The sequence below is a fragment of the Cyprinus carpio genome, chromosome A21 (genome assembly GCF_018340385.1).
Source record: "Cyprinus carpio isolate SPL01 chromosome A21, ASM1834038v1, whole genome shotgun sequence".
In the NCBI taxonomy this organism is placed as follows: Eukaryota; Metazoa; Chordata; class Actinopteri; order Cypriniformes; family Cyprinidae; genus Cyprinus; species Cyprinus carpio.
The window spans coordinates 22,201,739-22,222,972 of NC_056592.1; the positions used below are offsets into that span (position 1 = coordinate 22,201,739).

The 21,234-nt window shown below is 42.6% G+C and overlaps 3 pseudogenes; 1 reads left to right on the top strand and 2 right to left on the bottom strand.

The window, feature by feature from the left end:
- Positions 1-37: 37 nt before the first annotated feature.
- On the bottom strand, positions 38-2,836 carry LOC122134772 (annotated as a pseudogene).
- A 613-nt stretch (positions 2,837-3,449) lies between these two features.
- LOC122134711 lies at positions 3,450-10,186 on the top strand (annotated as a pseudogene).
- Positions 10,187-17,875: 7,689 nt separating this feature from the next.
- On the bottom strand, positions 17,876-20,681 carry LOC122134800 (annotated as a pseudogene).
- Between the last annotated feature and the right edge of the window lie 553 nt (positions 20,682-21,234).

The window sequence follows — 21,234 nt, forward strand, 5'->3', positions numbered from 1 at the left end:
CCAAACTGTAGGAATGAGCCTGAACCACTTCCACAAACTCCACTGTTAAAGTGCATGGGTTAAACTTCATATAAAACACCTTTTTTTGCAATCACAAAACTTTAATGTGTAAATCCAGTAATTTAAATAAAATAATAAAGGTGGTGATGTGGGCTGGTACATGAGTAACGATAACATGAGAGAGTGCAGAACAGGCAATAAAAAGATCCTTCCAAACACACAAGCCAAGATGAAAAACATTTTTAGCACATGAAAGGTCTATTTACATTAATATACACGAAAATATTTTAAAATTCAGTCACAATGTATGGTTACAATTTAAAGCGTGGTTACACACAATCAGTAACTGTAGGAACAATCATCAGCTAATGCGATTTTTAATGAGCTTTTATATTTTTATATTAGTGCACAAGCTCCAGCTGATTAGATGCGAAAGGAAAGACTCCGCTGACGTAATACGCAATGCAGAGTGAGAGAAGAGCAATGACGAGGAGCAGCAACAGCACTCGCCAGAAACCAAGATCTTCCACAAACTCCTGCCACGTAGTGCGGAAGCTGGACAACACGCCATCGCTGTGATGCAGGGTGTGGGTTGAGAAGAGAGTGGCTCTCCATGGCACTGCAGGAGACACAGCGGGCCGGTAATGAGTAAAAAACACTTATGAAGACCACTCCTTTGCAAGGAAAAAAAAGTCTCATCTCACCTTTCATTCTCAGCCATGTGCATCTTCTCCAGACTGGAATGGGAGCTGCGGTTGAAAGCCCTTCACTTCCTGTTCCTCCAGCCCCTCCAGCAGATGGAGCGCGTCCTTGTTCACACCGCGTCTCTTGGCCAGCACCAGCGGAGTGGCTCCGTTGTGATTACTGTTCAGATCAAAAAGCATGCACACGAAGCGGGTTTACAAACTGGTGTCTGGGGCCCTCAGGAGACCACTAAGAGGTGCTAAAGGGGCCAGCAGAAAAAACGAGAGCAAAGAAAGTGAGAAGAAAGTAATACAAAAATACAATAAATAAATAGAATTTGATATTATGCTTAAAGACTGGCCAGAAATCCTGAGAGCAGTACTTTACAATTAATATCGTACGCATTATTATTTTTCACATTCACACCACTATTTAATTTTTTATGTTTTTTTAAATGTTAAAAAACTCCTACGGTCACCAAGACTGCATTTGATCAAAAATACAGTAAATATTATGAAATATTATTACATTTGAAAATAATTGTTTTCTATGTGAATATATTGTAAAGTGTAATTTATTCCTGTGATGCGCAGCTGTATTTTCAGCATCATTACTCCAGTCTTCAGTGTCACATGATCTTCAGAAATTATTCTAATATGCTGATTTGCTGCTCAAGAAACATTTCTGATTATTATCAATGTCAAAAACAGCTGTGTTAAAAAAAAAAGCATTTATATGAAATATTTTGTAACAACATAAATGTCTATACAGTCCCTTTTAAACAATTTGCTGAAAAGAAATATTACTTTAAAAAAAAAAAAAAAAAACAGTAGTGTACTGTATGTTTTTCAAATATCTATCTACTTTTATATTTTATGTGATCATTGTATTTTGGATTCTGTGCCACTGAAAAGTTTGAAAACCCCTGCAAAATTCCTGCACACGTGCATCTGTTATATCATAATTCTGATTTTTCTAAAACGTAAACAAACTTAATAAAATATATGTAATTTTTCACTTGTAATGCACCTTGGAATAGCTTGTGAATGCCACGGTATGTGAGTACGGTAATTCAGTATCATTATGAATAGTCACTGTACCGTGGTACCCATCACAGGATCATAAAGACACTGACCAGATGTCAATCTTGAGGCCCGTTTGGTCACCAGACACTGGATTGGTTGTCTACATGGCCACACATGTGCAGTGCCGTGTTGCCCTGCGAGTCAGTGGCCAGCAGATCCGCCACCAAACTTATGCAGCAAAGAGCAGATCTCCACGTTTCCCCGAGCCGGCGGCCATGGTGCAGTCCGGTCCGTCCGCACGGCAGTCCCGGGTGTGTGGGGTCGAATCCGGACTCCAGGAGCCGTTTAGGTGTGAGCCAGATCCCCCGTCGATACAGGCCTGCAGCAGCGGCCACGGTGGTCTGCAGGGAGTCGCTGATGAAAGACGTTAGGACATTCTGCACCTGATATCAAAGATCTGGAGATAAAAAACACATTTAAGACCAGCTGACATGACATCACAATGCTATAATAAAAAACTACTTCTCTAATTTCTTTATATTAATCACTATATGCAGTCATTATGACCCACATATTAAATAGAAAATCTGTATTTTCACAAATTCATTTCTCACAACACAGCAATTAATGAACTGTACATACATTAGTTGCTTAAAAAGGCTATAAACACAGTTAAAGCATCTAAAGCACAACTTAGATCTCTATGTTAGTATACAATGCTTTATGCACCAACCATATGTTAAAGCTTCAAAAACTGTAAACGCTTATTAAATAAAGGTTATTAAGTTATGCTGGAAATATCATTTACTCGACAACTAAACTTCACGAATGATTACTAGCTAGCGGACTTGCTTGGTCAAACAAAACAAACACACAAGACACAACGTGTCACCAATAACACCATCTAATAACTTCCTTAAGAAGGTAAATCAATACCTCGCGTGGGATATCTTGAAAGTATCTTATAAAATCCGCTGCTTTTCCAGCCTTATTGTGGGGCGAGAAAACAGAAATATATATATCTATATTTTAGACTTCCGCGTCTCAGCCTAAAAAATCTGGTCAGTGTAGTTTTTTTTGGCGCAGTTGACTATTAGAACGACTCAGACATGGACTGCGTTACCCATGATTGCACCGCGATGTTTTTATATCCGATGACGGCCCGAGGATGGAGGCAGGTAGGGACTTTATGGTTAAAAATACGAACTTGATCAGCCGATTTATCGATTCGTTCGGCTAACATGGTTCAAGGTGATGTTTAAAGTTAGAAAAGCGTCGATAAAAGTCTGCTGAGATCCGCTAGGGATTCATAAAATTCGTAAACTGAGTTTCTAGTTTTCTCATTGTTCTACAGTGGCCTGTGCATCTCTCACTTGGAAATAAAGACAAATCGTTCATCTGCTTCACGAGTCGTTGTTGTTGTTGTTGTTCAGATGACCAGAGTTATTACTCTGTATGTTGGCACTGACACTAATAAAAAAACAAACAAACAAAAAAAGACCATGTTTGTGGACTTATACCATGTTATGTACCATGGAATTAAAGTACCTTTGAGTACCCAGTAAATACATGGTATATAAATATGTCATTTTATTATATGCAAGAGCCATGGTATTAGCATCTGAGGCCATCCCAGTGTTTTTGTGAGAGATGTTTACGTCAGAAGTACCTCTGCTAATCTTCTTAATTATAAAGTGCTGCTATGTGTTTGTTTTATCAGGGTTTCACTGTGACTGTGTGTGTCATAACACTAACATGTCCCCAATTATTCCAGTTCTAGCCAAGTATGAGAATCAACAAATCAAAACGCATTCTCCCGACTTCCTAGAAGACCTGCCGGAGGTAGACGGAGCCAGTGTGGATCTTGGGAGCGTGTTATGATCTTAAAACAAGTAAGACAGGCCACACATTCACAATGTAGTGGCAATTTGCGTTCAGAGTTAATTAACTACATCAACACATTTGCTCTTATTAAATTGCATTTTGCATAATCTGTATCGGCATCAGCCATCATCAATGCAGTCTTCAGTGTCCTTCAGAAATCATTCTAATGTGCTGATTGCTGCTCAAGACGCATTTCTGATTATTATCGACGGTCTTCTTCCAGCTAGAAAATCAGAGCTGCTCTCGGATGTGCGCTCACGGCTGTGGTTCACATATAGGAAAAAGTTTTCTCCCATTGGTAAGTGGCAGGGAAACTAGTCTTAACTAAATGGAGTGGAGCTGAGTTAAGTCTTGATTGGACGATGCTGTGTGTCTGTGGTTTGCAGGAGGGACGGGCCCTTCATCAGACGCGGGATGGGGCTGCATGCTCCGCTGTGGACAGATGATCCTCGCGCAGGCTTTGGTCTGCAGGCACCTCGGTCGAGGTAAGCCAGTGTGGAAGCGAATGTGTGCAATAGCTGCTACCGTAATGCTCATTACTACACTACACTGAATCCACAAATGTACCAGTGGTGATTGTTGATATAGAAAATTAAATCCAAACCGAGGAGTAGGGCCAGATCCAACATATCGTTTAATAAATGTAAAAAAACGTCATTTTCCAAGCTATTTTAGTCCTGTACGTCATTGAAATCACCTACTAAAACATCATCAGTATACCTATACCAGGAAGGAATGGATTGACATCTTTATTTATGACAAAACATTTTTCAAAAGCATTCTTTAAAGAAAGGTTTCCTCAAAAGTTTTACAGACTGAGAAGACTCAGAGAATAATCAGATAGCATGCGACAGACAGGCATTCAGTTTCTGGTCCCCATTGCCTTGCATAGCGTTTTTTTTCCCCCATACTATCAGTGGGGACCAGCAACTGAAGGTGAACTATCCCTTTAAATAGCACAGCCAAATTATGTTGCGTGCCATGAAGGTTGACTTTTATTTGCCAGGGTCTACGAATGCAGTTCTTGCTCTGTTTAAGATGCTGTACGGATTTTTTGATGGTACTAAAGCATAAAAATACTATTATATATTTGCAGATATTTAGGAAACACCTGTTACGTTCACATACCTTAGATTGCACTTGTTCTTGTTGCGTGTCCTCAATCTGACAACATAAGTATTAACATACTGAACTCTTGAAGTGCTCTACTCTACTGTGTGTTCTAGATTGGAGATGGGATCCAGAGATGTACGGCAGCCTAAAGAGTACCATCGCATCTTGCACTGCTTTTTAGACAAGAAGGATAGCTGCTACTCTATCCATCAGATGGGTAAGGCATATAATGTGTATGTGTGTGTAATATTACTGTTAACATTTGACCAGCCCTCTCAATTCTCATTTCATTTTTTTTCTATCTTTTTCTTTCTTTTTTTTTTAAATAAATAACTAAATACATTAGTTCACAGCAAGTGCACATCATTGCATTGATTATCTGAAAGTCTGTGTGTGTGTGTGTGTACTGTACACTGCACCAGGCACGAGTGTAGTGTGTCTTGTTTTGTCGTATGGAGTCAGATGGGCGTCGGAGAGGGCAAGTCTGTTGGCGACCTTCATGGTATGGACCGAACACGGTGGCACAAGTACTCAAGCAAGTGCCATTTTTCTTTAAGATTGATATCTTAAAAAATAATATTTTGGTCTTGGACGGATTTGTCTCTTGCAGTTGTTTTAAAAATTCCACCCTTATAAATCTGATGGTCTGTCTTAAAATTAAATTAAATTAAATTAATAAAATAAAAAGTATTTATTTTTCAAATCTTAAATGATAAAAACAAGAGTATACAACATGTGTCCCTGGAGCACAAAAGGAGTCTTAAGTCTCTGGGGTATATTTGTAGCAATAGCCAACAAACATTGTATGGGTCAAAATTACAGATTTTTCTTTTATGCCAAAAATCATTAGGATATTAAGTAAAGATCATGTTCAATGAAGATATTTTGTACATTTCTTACTGTAAATATATCAAAACTTAATTTTTGATTAGTAATATGCATTGCTAAGAACTTCATTTGAAAAACTTTTAAAGATGATTTTTAACTCAGTATTTATATTTTTTTTTTGCACCCTCAGATTCCAGATTTTCAAATAGTTGTATCTCAGCCAAATATTGTCCTCATTACAAACCATACATCAATGGAAAACTTATTTATTCCGATTTCAGGTGATGTATAAATCTCAATTTTGAAAAATTGACACTTAAGACTGGTTTTGTGCTCCAGGGTCACATATGCTTAAATGAAATGTTCTATAGTTTCTTTCAGCTTTATTTTTTAAAGGAATAGTTCACCCAAAAAATGAAATTTGCTGAACGTTTCACCAAACCTCAGTTTGTTTTTTCATGGGACCAGATTTGGAGAAATGTAGCTCTGCAGTGAATTATATTCCATATAATGAAAGCATGTAGTGGCAAGGGCTTGTCGAGCCCAGAAAGCACCATTTAAATCTCCTAGTCTGAACACGACATTTTGGTTGAACTAACAGTAAATCTCCGTTTTCTTGCAGGAAACTTGCTCTGTTTGATGACTGGAATACTTTGGCTGTGTATGTGTCAATGGACAACACCGTTGTTATTGAAGACATCAGTACGTGTCTTTTTCTGATTAGTCATTTCAAATCACATTTATTTAGATAGCGCTTTATACAGTACCCCCCCCCCCCTGAGGAATAATTGTTTCAAAGCAGCTGCACAGTAATAAACAGGAAAATAACAGTGTTAATATTCATCGGTTATGAAACCACTTCAGTTGAGCTATAAATAGGGTTTCTGCAGCTTTTATGATGGTAAATGTAGTACATTTTGAGGAATAAATTGAGTGGAACACAATACGTCAATATGAACTCAAAATTTAAATGTTTTGTATTAGTTTCAAAACACTGCTTCCAACAGATCTCACTTTTTAATTAATTTTACGAAGGAAAAAAGGCCTATGGCTTAAATAGATCTACTCCAAATATGGAAATAACTTTTACTGTACCTTCTGGTTACACCTGTAAAAAAGACGAATTTCTTCCTTTGTTTCTGTTTTGTTTTCAGTGCACATGTCTAAAGATTCTTAATTCAAGATACATTTACTTGAAAGAGGCATAAGAACAAATTTCTGTCAATGGGCTCAGAAAATTCTGCTCTAATTCAAAGGGAAAACAAGTTTTCATTGAGCATGGACAGATATTTGTTCTTGTTTTTAGCATTAACTCACTTAATTTTGCTACTTTTTTTAACCAGACTTCATATGTTCTATTTGCATCTCAAGTAAATGTATCTTGATTTAAGGACGCTAGATGTTTGTATTGGAGGAAGATATTTATTTCTTTTTTTAAGTGCATGCAACATTTAGTGGCATGACTTTATGAATGTAAGACTTTCTTAGACCTTTTTAGGCCTTAATTTGTGGAAGGATGAATTAATACTTTATAATAGCTGCAGAAACCATATAAAGCAGCTCTACAACAGTGTCATTAATCATCTCAAGTCACTTCAGTGTTGATTCACTTTAGTCTAATAACAGTGTCAGTGTTAATCAGTTATGAAAAGAGTTCAAATAGTGTCACATTCAGTCCAACTTTTGTTTTTGTCCGAAAGTAGTGTCAGAGCAGTTAAGTCACTGATATTACTGAACATTAAGTGTCCTTTAAGCTTAAACCAAGCAAGCCAAATGCAAAAAGACCTTTGGAGAATGTTCCCCAAGTTCTCCTCTGGCCTGACTTCATTAGAGCTGAAGAAATTAATAATCTTCTTATGTCTCACTTCCGACCTTCTTGACATTCTCACCTCTTTCCTCTGGACCAGAGAAACAGTGTAAGCAGCCGGGCCGGGAAAGCAGGTCCAGGGCTGGTCCCTGTGGCCGAGGAGAAGAGCCAGCGTCGGGCCAGAGCTGTTCAGAGGCTGCGGGAAGGACTCTTCAGTCCCAAAGGCCCCTGGACTGGAGGCCCCTGCTGCTGGTCATCCCTCTTCGAATGGGCATTAACAGCATCAACCCCGTCTACATTCAGGCCTTCAAAGTACCACACTTTTATTTGACTGAAGAGTCTATTATCTTTCTTTCTTGGGCATTTTTTTATTTCTCATACACACACGTTTCATCTTCTTTTAACTAGGAGTGTTTTAAGATGCCTCAGTCATGTGGTGTTTTGGGAGGAAAGCCCAACCTGGCCTATTACTTCATTGGATTTATTGGTGAGTTTTCTCAGTCTAGTTTATTGGCGTGGTAATAAAAAAAAACATATGCATGATCTGACATGTTCCCCATCGAAAATGAATTGATCCGAGGAATCAGAGCAATGCTTTATCTTTTTGCTTTTTCAGATGATGAGTTGATCTATCTGGACCCTCACACTACGCAGCAGGCCGTAGACACAGAATCAGGCAGTGCTGTGGACGACCAGAGCTATCACTGTCAGAGGACCCCACACCGCATGAAAATCACTAGCCTGGATCCATCTGTTGCACTGGTGAGCGCTCAAACCACGTCAGTGCCAAAAGAGAAGTTCATTCGGCATTGGCGCACTATTTTAAATCACTTGACAGTACTAGAATATACACTGCCTTGCCAAAAAAAAGTCAACATCTGGATTTAAATAAGCAAGTACTTTTGCTTAAGGTTTGAGGATTGAATCATTATTGCAGTTATTAATATGTTCATGACATGTTGTATGTTTGGAAACTCTCAGTAGCAACTTGGCGGAGGAGGCATTCAGTGCTGTGCTTTTTTTTAAAAAACCATTCCTGAGCGCTGTGTCTCGCATTTAGACACAAAGATGCATTCTGTGTGAACGGCCCCTAACTGATGCTTTGTCAGAAGACATACCCATGGACATATTCCAGGACGACAAATGATTAAAAAAACATGTTACAAAATGTTCATCCATTGAAAATAAAGCCCAGCTTTCTGTTTTTTATATCTCGTGAAGGCATATCACTTGAGACCATTTCACAAAAAATTGCAAAAAAACGTTTTCAGTTACAGATGTGCAGAATGCATTCAGGGTTTCATTTCATGGATCAGTAAAGGTGAATGTTTGTCCCTAGGGCTTTTTCTGCAAGAGTGAGGAGGACTTTGACAGCTGGTGTGATCTGGTTCAGCAGGTTAGACTCTCACGTGCATGCAGAACCGATCAAGAACATGATTTACCAGCTTGCTTTCCTTACACTTTTAACGTGCTCTCATTATTTCGCTCTGACTTTAAGGAGCTCCTCAAGAAAAGAAATTTGCGGATGTTCGAGCTGGTGGAGAAACACCCGTCTCATTGGCCTCCATTCGTTCCTCCCACCAAACCAGAGGTGCAGACCACGGGAGCAGGTACTGAGGATAAGAGCCGTGGCATTGTGCGCTAGAATTTTGGACAACACTTTCTATGAAGCCTGTTTTCATAATGCATTATCAGGATATTCTTAATGCATGCATAATACCTTATTTAAAAAAACCCTGAAGTGTCACATCATTTTACCTCAAGGAATAGTTCACCCAAAAATGAAGAATTCCTGAAAAAGTGCTCACCCTCAAGATGTCGATGAGTTTGTTTCTTCATCAGATCGGATTTGGAGATATGTAGTAGCATGCATCACTTGCTCTGCAGTGAATGGGGGTGCCGTCAGAATGAGAGGTCCAAACAGCTGATAAAAACATCACAATAATCCACAAGTAATCCAGTCCAGTCCATCAGTTAGTCTTTTGAAGACAAAACCTGAAACAAATCCATCAAGCCATTTTTAACTTCAAACCATTGGTAAAATATAAGTCCGTTATCCATAATAACTTTAACAACCATTTGAAGTTAAAAATGTCTTGATGCATTTGTTTCTTACACAGTTTTGCACTGTACAAGCTGTTAATTTTTGGACTGGAGTGGTGTGGATTATTCTTTAGGCAGTAAAATACACTTGTGAAATGTAGTAAATTTATAATGTTATTACAACTGTCCTTACGATTATTCATGAGATGATACAAAAAACATATTATACAGGTTTTTCTAAGACATCATGTGTGCATTATAATACATAAACAATGCATAAATACATAACAAAATACAGGCTTCATAGAAAATCGATAACTGTATGTTTCATAATCTAAATATCATTGCTCTGGGTCTTCTAGAGTTCATTGAGCCCCAGACAAGCTTTTTGAGTCTGAAGAGGAGTTTGAGATCTTACACTGTGTGATTGGTCCACGGATGATGAGATGTCAGTAGCCTTCCTCTGCTCCACACTGCACAAGTGCCTCCGATCAACACCAAGCACACGCTTCCCACACGCAAAAAACAGCAGCAGCAGCAGCACAGCAGAGCAGAAATACCTATCAGTGAGCTCCTTCTGTGGTGAACAGGAACATAACAAGCCAAGGATCCCGTAGCAACTTTGTGTGACGCTTGGCTTCATTCAGAGGTCATGTAAGAGACTGTGTTTAACTATGGAAACAAACCGAGAACTTGTTGAGTTTGCATGAACTTCATCGTACTGTATCATGGAGTGGGGAAGGCTCATGAGGATTATATCTTTACAACCCCAACACACTCTACCTCCTGACGGGAGGAGATGGATAGTATGCAGACATCATCTTTAATTCAGTGTTTATTCAAGGAAAAAAAAAAGTGCCTCTCTTTTTTGACATATTTAATGTTTCTGACTGGTAAAGGGGATGTTTCCTTTCCTTATTACAGTGGTTAGTTTATTTCAAACCACCCCTGCACATCTGTAAATATGGCTTCAAATGATGATATTTAAATAAGTTTAGCGCGTTTATGATTGGTCCTATCACTTTTTTAAAAAGAAATAAACTGTATCGCTACCTAATTACAAGTTCCTATCATTAATGGTGAATATCGTCCCTTTCATGTCCACACTGTCTTTGTGTGTTTATAAAAGATGACAAATCTAAACATGACTCTCATTTGGTTTATGTGTGAAATTATCTTATATGTAACTTCTTCAAAGAAAAAAATTGAAGCAACTAAAGAAATACAGATATATACACTGCCGTTCATAACTTTAGTGTCAGTAAGATTTTAGATTTTTCAATGTTTTTTTCATTCATATTGCCTTAAATTTGGAGAAAAAATTATTAGAATTTATGTTACAGAACTCAGATCAATTCTGTTTCTATTCATTGAAAAATCCTGAAAAAAAAGTATCAGCGTTTCCACAAAAATATGAAGTTTTTAACTGATAATAATCAGAAATGTTTCTTGAGCAGCAAATCAGCATATTAGAATGATTTCTGAAGATCATGTGACACTGAAGACTGGAGTAATGATACTGAAAATACAGCTGCGCATCACAGAAATAAATTATATTTTAACAGATATTCAAATATAAAACAGTTGTTTTAATTTGTAATAATATTTTACAAAAATGCTACTGTATTTGTGACTAAATAAATCTTTGGTGAGCATAAGAAACACACACATATATATATATATATATATATATATATATATATATATTTTTTTTTTTTTTTTTAATTGTATTAATAATAATTTAGGAAATGTAAATCAATTTACTAATAGATTATATATAATATTTATCTATAAAATTTCGCCCCTCATTTTTATGGACATAGTTTTTTGAACAGGCAGGATGTATATATCCCATCAATGGATAATTGTTGCTTAACTGTAAATAAACTCTTTTTGGCCAGCAGAGTGCAGCAGCTATCAAACAGGGTACAGGACAAGTAAGTGGAAAAACTGGGGTCTTGACATGTCCACAGCAAATGTTGCATCATACATAGACATAGACATGCGAAAGGTCACAAGCCCAACATGACTCAGACACAAGCTCAAGGATACCCTTGTGTGGCACTTTTTTTATTGCAATAGCTCTATTACAAGCAAAACCCAATCTAATAAATATTACACGAAAAAACACAAATATAAAATGTAGAATTGACCAAATTACAAAACCAAACCCAAAAAATCTCAAACTCCCTCATCCTTGAAACCAAGCGAGGTGCCGTGTAGCGTGTTGACGAGAGAAGGGATATCAAAAATTACAATATTACAAAAGGAAGACGGCGCTGATAATGGTCTGCTTCAGTCATTATTATCAACATGTTTTTCAACCCGATCACAAGCTTTCAGCGTAAGTGAGTACTGACCAAATGAACAGCGAGGGTTGTTGACAGACTTTGCCCATCTCTTTTTTTTAGTCCAGCTCTTCCTTTCAGTCATTTTAAAAGGCAAACAACTCGACACATTTCCAAACAATATCAGTATCCCCAAAATATAACCTCAGTAGAGCCCCTAGTATAAAAAGAAACACAAGTCTGATTATTTTCCCAGGCTGTCACGGTAGTTATTGTGTAGAAAAATCCCCAAGAAACGGTATACTACTGTTTTTTCATTTCACATTTTACATTAAAGCAAAGCAATATCATGACACAATAGCATGACAAAAGCTAGTCAAAGAAAGAGAGCGGCCGCAAGCGGGCCGCTACCAAAACCAATGGGAAAAAGTCACCGACGTATGGTTTCGTCCCAACATAATCTGGACTACTACTGTAAAGCGTACACATCTTACTACACATCTTTTCAACCACAAACCACAACCTCAACCCAAAATCTCTTCATATAAAGCTTCCAGGTACAAGGCCAAAAAAAAAGAGACTCTAGTACCTCTTAGTTAAAAAAGGCTCGAGAGAGATGAGGGGAAACACAGTTTGTCTGAAGTTGTATATACACTGAACTCCGCCTCTCAGCAAGTAGTACTATATTTCGTACGAAGGCGCTCACCGGCAAACGATGTGAACGTCACTACACTGGATTCAATAAATAAACACAGCGGGTACGATCAATAAATAATCAATAAATTAACAAAAACAACAAAACAATGGATGTACCACGTGGGGAATGCAAAGTAGCACGACGTAATCCTTCAGTACTGTGTTGCAGTTTGTAAGACTAGTAGTGACAATGCACACACATAACCACAAGAGAAGAAGTAACCATCGTCGTTTGGTGACCAGTGGCTACATCGAGGCTCAAATCCACTCCCAGTCTATGTAAAAACAAGGCTACAAGGCTATTTAAAAATGATAGTGTTTTTTGCATCTCGAGTCGGCAATACTTGATATCACACTAATACTGGCAAGGCTGAAAGGATTTTGTGAGTGTTTTCCCAACGGCGTGAACAGGAGGTAGAATCCAGTTGACTCAGAAACACTGTCTCGTCGCTAAAAAGTTGCTCTCTGTACTTGTTTTTGAAGCGTGTCATCTTCGATGTTGCCTCATTTCTTGCTCAAGACGCTCTCGCAGGGAGTTTTCATTCTTGTTACGTTTTCATTCGCACCGAAAACACCAAGTGAGATTATTTCATGACTGTCACTAGTGGTCTGTGTGACAAGCTTGAAACCTTTTACAGTGTTAACCCCTGAAAAAATACTCACTTTATACAAATAAGAATGGGCAGAACTAAGAACGGTGAGTGTCTGCAGAACACAAGATCCAGGGGGCATGGTCAGGGGGTGGAGACAGGAAGCTTTAGGGATCAGTTTAGGGATCAGGGGGTGGAGACAGGAAGCTTTAGGGATCAGGGGGTGGAGACAGGTAGGTTTAGGGGTGGAGATGGGTGGGTTTAGGGATCGGGGGTGGAGACGGGTGGGTTTAGGGGTGGAGACGGGTGGGTTTAGGGATCGGGGGTGGGAGACGGGTGGGTTTTAGGGGTGGAGACGGGTGGGGGTTTAGGGGTGGAGAGGTTTAAGTGTGGAGTGGGGTTTAGGGATCAGGGGTGGAGACGGGTAGGTTTAAGGGTGGAGACGGGTGGGTGGGGATTTAGGTGGATCAGGGGGTGGAGACGGGTGGGGTTTTTAGGGATCAAGGGGTGGATACAGGTAGGTTTAAGGGTGGAGAGACGGGTGTTTAGGGATCAGGGGGAGGAGACGGGTAGGTTTAGGGGTTGAGATGAGATGGGTGGGGTTAGGGATCAGGGGGTTGAGACATGTAGGTTTAGGGGTGGAGATGGGTGGGTTTAGGGATCAGAGGATGGAGACGGGTAGATTTATGAGTGGAGACGGGTGGGTTTTAGGGATCAGGGTTGGGATGGATTGACGGTAGGTTTAAGGGTGGAGACGGGTGGGTTTAGGGTCAAGGGTGGAGACAGGTAGGTTTAAGGGTGGAGACGGGTGGGTTGAGGGGATCAAGGGGGTGGAAGAAAAAACAGGTAGGTTTAAGGGTGGAGATGGGTGGGTTTTTAGGGATCAAGGGGTGGAGACAGGTAGGTTTAAGGGTGGAGACGGGTGGGTTTAGGGATCAGTGGGTGGAGACGGGTAGGTTTAGGGGTGGAGATGGGTGGGTTTAGGGATCAGTGGGTGGAGACGGGTAGGTTTAAGGGTGGAGACGGGTGGGTTTAGGGATCAGTGGGTGGAGGGGACGGGTAGGTTTACAGGGTGGGAGACGGGGTGGGTTTTAGGGATCAAGGGGTGGAGACAGGTAGGTTTAAGGGTGGAGACGGGGTGGGTTTAGGGATCAGTGGTGGAGGACAGGTAGGTTTAGGGGTGGAGATGGGTGGGTTTAGGTATCAGGGGGTGGAGACGGGTAGGTTTAAAGGGTGGAGACGGGTGGGTTTAGGTATATCAGGGGGTGGAGACGGGGTAGGTTTAAGGGTGGAGACTGGTGGTTTAGGGATCAGTGGGTGGAGACGGGTAGGTTTAGGGGTGGAGATGGGTGGGTTTAAGATCTGGACCCAACCACGCCCCCTGGATCTTGTGTTCTGCCGTGAGGATCATCTTCAGTGTCAGGGCAATGAGTACGGCTCGTTTTACAAAATGATATACAAGCTCCTCCTATTTACATCCGATTTTGCTTGAAGAAACATAAACCTGTAACCTAAGAGCTTTGATGCGTTTCATGTCGTGCATCACAAAAAATACGAAGAAGTGCTAGATATCTGAAGCCACAGCTTTCTAATTTAGCGAACCCGCTCTAGTTAACCAAGACCGAATGCACAAGAATAAAACAAATACTTAGAACATCATCATTCAGGACAAATAAACGCAGTAATAGTAGTAGCCCCTCACGTGCTGAACATAAGATCCAGGGGGGTGGGAGATGGGTGGGTTTACGTATTTGTTAAGGTGGAGACGAAGTTCCAAGATCCAACCACGCCCACTGGACCTTGTGTTATGCAGTGAAGAACATCTCTAAAAAACAGAACAAATGAACCGGTTGTTGAAGGCAGTTATGTGGAAAATACAGAGCATAAGAGGGCATTGTGCAGTTTCTCAGTCTTTGTTGTTGGAGGTCTGAGGAGGAGGGGGAGGAGGGCGGCTTGCCTCTTCGGCGTTCCAGAGTTCAGTCTGGGATTCTCCGTGTCCTGATTCCGCCTACTCCGGGCACCAGCATTTGAGTCGACTCATCTGCAAGGGCGAAGAGATAGAGCTACGTTATGAAATGCTTAATGTTGTTACGATGTTAACATTCCTGTATCTCAGACACGTAGAGGTCATGGGTTTGAATTTCCAGCCCATGCAAAATGCTCAAACGGTACAAGAAAGAGTCACTTTGGACATCAATCAGCTTCATTATCATCTTTATGAATCAGAGCTATTTATATATTGGAAACCACACAAATCATGTAGTACGTTGCAGTTTATTATGTAGTTGTATAAAATGTTTCCAAAATAACAGACTGATTTAAACAAAACACTGTAATCATGATATCTTTGAACTCCTTAGAGGTATTAATGTTATACAGTAGCTACTAGTACTTTTTTAGGTGACAAGAAAATAGTAACCACTAAATAAGAGTTGCGCAGACATGCTGTTTTTTTTTTTCTGTTTTTTATTCGAATATTTGCTTTTAAAGTATGTTCTTTATGAAGAACTGTGATAATACCTGCTTTGTTGCTTCACGTGTTTAGTTTCCACAAATTAGTGTTCCTAAATTCGTAAAAAGGTTAAAAATCTTTGGCTCTAGTTACAACCAAATAATAAGTGCTCCTCTCTAATGAGATATTCACTCTGTTAACCCTGCAGCCTCAAGCCAAAAATCACCAGAGTAATCTTTTTTATTATTCGTATCTGCAAAAAAATGAATTTCTTAAGATATGTTTGTCTTGTTTCTACGAAAATCACCAAACAGGGGGGAAGGTTCTATAAATCACGATAAAGTTAATCGAGAAACAATGAATTAATTTTTAGAGATAATAAAAAAACTATTAATACAAGTGATACCCATTTATTATGAGAAGCAATAATGACCTTAAGATATTAATGCTCGAGTTTCTGAGATGTTTAGTAAAGATTTTGTTTGTTATTAGCTTGACACAAGAAAAAATGATCTCCAATCTGGCAAAATGGAGGCACGAACATAATCAAAGTTTTCACCCTTGCAATTAGAGATTAGTTATTTCTTATCCCTACTGTCAGAGGCTTGTCTTTTTATGGCAAAAAACAAACTCAAACTGTGAGTAATAAATCTTCAGAGAAATACAAGAATTCTAATATCTTAAGTCCATATTGCTTATCAAAGATAACTGTCCATGTGTCATTATCATATCGAATACAGGCCCAGATGTCAGTATGTGAGTGCAAATGCTGCTTCATAGGGCTTTTATAAATACTGTAAGTAAATAGACTAACATTTCAGCTAAACTTCCTGACTTTAAATTTCTTAATGAAGCATGTATGTGTGCGGTGAGAAAAACCCTTTGTCGGACAGAGATAAGCCGGGGGGCATTGGGCAGCTGCGGGCTCCGAGCGAAGGAAGACCTCCTCCTCTCGGCACACACACTTCGCGACACACTTCACGAAACAAAAGCATGTATACAGTCGTAGTATGTGTGGTGACAAGGTTTCCACTATGCACTGTTTCACAACTGTGAACGCAAGGTTTTCTTCGGCCCGAAGCACGGGCTTCGGTGTATATGTATTCATATGTGCCACCTCACTAACTCTGTCGCACCCGCCCATCACGCTGCACACGCGTGCACACCATTGACCAGCGCGCGCATAGCTTTTCCAACCCCGCGCCCCCTGTGTTCATAAGCTTGCCAAACGAGTTACACAATGTCCAATGAACGTACGTGGTGACGACAATCACCTTTCACAAAAATGCAGTATTGTTCTCGCAACAACGTGCACCTCTACTTAGAAGCTACTCTTTTTTGTTCTAATTCATTCTTTCATAGACGTTCGTGCACGCTTTTGTGTTCATTCACTATAACAACAGCATGCCGGTATTCAAGTTGGACCAGCCCAATTCATGCTACCGTTGATCTCTCCTCAGGCCCGTGAGATGCACAGATGAACTCATTAGTGAATAAAAATAAAAACAATGCAAAAACATTTAAAATAGGAGGTATTAGGGTAACTTTACAGTCACAGTCACAATCATCTGTTCAAATAATGGATCTGCAGCTGTTTGCATTATGACTACTACATCCAAGGAAGAGGTGAATGGAATGTGGACAGCTAGCACACTGCAGCTTTTTAGCGCTGTCTGATAGCTTAGTCAGTGCACTCCTTTTACTGCCTGCGTAACGGGCTACGACGTTTGAGATGGATTAAAACGCTGTTTTACCACTTCTGTTGACCAGTGGCGACCCCGTCTCTCCAGAAACGGACCGACGTCTCTGTAAGTTTTTTCTTATGTTGTTTTTTTTTGAAAGCATCGCTCTACATGGATTTTTTTGTGTTTTAGTGTTCGGAGTATGTGTGTAGAAGAACTCATCCAAGGCGTGTGCGAGGGTTGAACCATGGGAGCAAATTCTTCACGAGGTCCAGGATCTGCGATGTAGTTGAAGGGGGTAGCTGGATGAGGTGTTCTGAGGCAGCACATCTGCTAGCGGTGCTCGTACGCTAGGGCTGCGATGTCGGGAGAGGCGTCCTCTGGCGATAAATCACAACACGTAGTGGAACTTTATCCAGTACTATCGAAAGGAGCTAGAGTTTGCCCATCCGCTAGCGTTCGGGGGAGATTCTGATGGGTACTGAAGGGCCCTGATTCAGCAACCACAAGTAAACGAAGCCAGGCGGAGGGGATAATGAACGTTTCCGATGTACCCTGTGTCGTCTCACATTCCCTGCGGTAGATCGCGGCCCTGATGACCTATCTAGGCTTCAGTGATGGAGAGCGTCATGCGAAGAGCAGATGCATTCGTGATGATGATACAAAGGCGTCGCAGTTGGTTCTTCATACGGGACAATTTTCCGCATAGGCTCCGTGCGTTCTTTTCAGGATCTAAATTAGTCGATGCCTGCCCCAAGGGAGCACCTGTAAGGACGGGCAGTTTTAGTTGGGCGGGTTCCATGGTGCTACGAGCGAGTGTCGAGGAGGGGTGGTCCTTCAGGAGGCTGTCCATGTTTAGGCCCGCAAACAGTCATGGTCTGGTGAGGAGCAACCAGTGCCGATAGCAGGTGGCTGAGAAGGCGGCGGTGACTTAGTGGAGGGTGAATTTACGGACCGGATGGAGAAGCTGCGACGTGAGATGGACGGGGACCCGAAGTCACATATGAATGTACTCTCCGGGACTAGGTGGCCTTGAGGGCTCAGCTGGGGACATGGGAATGTATTCCATCTTTCGCACTTTCTCGTGTCGGGCTTTGTAGGAGCGCGGGGAGGTGAGAAGTATGAGGTCTTTGGACCTTCAGGCGAGGCCTGCGAAAACAAAAAAAAACCTTCGCCTGCCACGGTAAGTTGGGGACATGTCCATGTAGTCGTCTACTCCACCTGCTCTATACCAGAGGGGCTGTCGCCTGGGAGCACATCAATGTAGCCAAATCGGTCCGCTGCTGCGAGGAACAGGGGTGAATGTCCAGGGTGGCGGGGGGGTGGTGCTCGGGGTTGCATAGGGATGTAATCTGCATTCGGAGAGGGAGCAATGCTGTAGAACATGGGCGTGTAGCCATCGTCTTTTGGCAGTTTCTTTTGACACTCAGAGCGAGCAATGGCAGGTTTGTTTGGGTGATGTAATTCAGAGTAAGATTTTATAGGCTGACTTCAGCAGGCACGAGCAAACCTGGTGTCGTTTTCGGGACTCCACCGGGGCTCGACTCGTCTAAAGAGGATGAGGTTTGCGTAGCTTTCGCTGTGTGATACTCAAAACCGCCGCCAAGCTTCGGCTTGGGCATGAATGTGCTAGCTGAGGAAAGTCCTCTCCATGTAACTGCTCTCCTCCTCGAAAGTCCTTGCCCCATCTCTGTGCCAATCCATGGTCAGTATTCAGTCAGACGATAGTCCTCGCGAACGGGCGGAGTGCTGCCGTGGGATTCGGGCGTGGTGCAACTTGCAGTGAAAAGTACCTGAAGGTCACACGGGCTTTTGGGGGCCAGAAATCAACTCGGACGAGTTGAAGCCTCCGTCACTTGGGGAGCCACAAAATGGAGGAGCTAGCGGGGGCGAGTGTGTGTGTCAGAGGCCGAGCCGTGCCCGCTGCTGCTGGACACACTGATGGGGCTTGTGGCCAGGACCAGGAAAGGGAGCCACAGGAAGTGACGGCGGACCGGGTGTGGCTTGGCTCAACCGTGGTGAGCCCCATGGGCGCAGCAGGCTGCCACTTTTCTTTTCTTCCCTTTCCAACGATGAGCAAGGGGGTGTTTAGGTGCCACCAGCTAGCTGCCCGTGCCAGAGCTGAGATGGGCGGTCCTGAGTGCGCGTCGCCCTCACTGGAGGTCCCGGTTAGCTCTGGCCCAGCTCTCTCTTGTTCACTGTAGGTTGTCGTGCCCGTAAATGAATCTTTCCTGGACGAGAGGCGCTGCAGACACAGTTTGGGCGTGGGGGGGGAACGTTTGACGGAGATTGCGGCGAGTAGTGATAAAGGGTATGGGATTCGAACCGGATGACTTGGCTTTTGCTCCGCGGCCTAAAGTAAGGCAAAGCCGTTTAAGCATTCATGGGGGTGTCGGAGAATGGGCTCGTGCATGTTCTGCGCCACCACCGAGTCCTCGACTTGCATCCAGATTTCACCCGTGACCGATGGAGAAGACGCGCGGCCCACCTCGATGAAGAAGAAAGAGCAGCTCTCGGGATGGGCGCCGCGGCACGAATGCTCCTTAGCGGCATGTTGCACGTGCCGGCGTCTCCGTAGTTCAGCTTCACCAGGTGAATCGTCTCTTGGCGGAAAGGCACAGACGTACACTCCTAACCCAGTAGATTCCTGGTCTGACCCACAGCCTTTAGGTTTGACGTTGACTGGCCACCAACCTCCTTGAAAATGGTACCTGGCGAAATGAGTCCCGTAACACCGTCACTCGAGTTCGTCATTGTCAGCAAGCTGCCCCTTTGTTTTTCACTCCGTCATAAGTTCGGTTTGAGGGTACAAGTACCACTCTTACTTGCTCCTGTTCGGCTCTCCCGCCACCACGGCGAAATACTCCATCTTTAGATATTAAAGGGCAATGAGGTATTTGGTCTTAGCATCAGCCCTCTTGTTCACCGTAAAACACACTGGGACAGATAGATCAACCCTCTTGGCAGGGCACCGCCGACACCGGAGGGTAGCAGCTTTGAGGGCGTTTGCGAACATCTTCTTCTTCGCCTGTCGTAATACTTCTAACAACGACTGGACCCGAGGTTGCTTGGGGCCCCTCAAGAGGCGAAGAACCTCTTGGTGGCGTGCTCGCGTTTTCTGAGATAGCCACATTTCCATATGTCCCCTATCCACCGCGCCCACCGCCCAACTGGAGCAGACGGCGGCGGCGGCTGCCAGGGCAGCAGCAGTGGTGTCGGTGCTCAGTCACGCGGCTGAAGGCAGAGGTCGTGGCACTTTATACTGGAGCGGTGGCAAGTTTCTTCCTCAATACAGCAGTCCCTGAGGGTTCTCAATTCCGGGAAACAGATGATGTCACACTGCACTTTAAAGTGGTAAGGCGGATGGTACATTCCTCTGAGGCGTGCTGAGAATGAGAGAGGCCGTTAAGTGCATGGGCAAACGGGAGGCCGCGCTGTTATTGATTGAAGTGGTAGGAGGAGGAGGATGGAGGCTCCCCGGCAGCACAAGAGGATCGCGGCCGCCGTTATTCGTGACAGCGCGCCGCGGCTGTGCTCCTCCAGTGGTCAACATGACGCCGTGATTCGGGTAACGCGGCCGATCTTCCATGGGACGCAACTGCGATGAAGGTTCACTTTACCTCCGCTTTACGCTTGATGCACGGCCCATTTTGGTCGGCTGCGGGTTCGTCCCGCTCAGATACAATGTAGCACGTTCAGTGGATCCGTGCTGCTTTTCCGATGTTTCCCCTTGGTGATTAGTCCAGCGCGACGAGAACGTTGGCATCTTCCGCAGGCGCCTCCATCTCAATCTGCTCGCTGCCATGATAAATCTGTATTTGCCCGCTTCACTCATTGGTGGGATACACATCACTACAAGCCCAGCACGAAAACATTCCACGTGACGAGCACCGTCAGCGCACTGCGCGGGGTGACGGGGTCAGCAAGACGCCTCTCATTGGTGCCGCTCGCGAAAAAAGCTGTGATGGACCGTCCCTCTAAAAACCAATCAGAGCCCGTCAATCCAGCAAAACGGCGTCTGTCGATTGCGAGGGGGAGATCTGCCGGTCTGCTGCCTCTGTGTGCAGGACTCTGGTGTTGTAGTAAATATCTTTGTAACGAGAATAATAAGATGAGGAGCAGAAGTGCTTCATTTTACATAA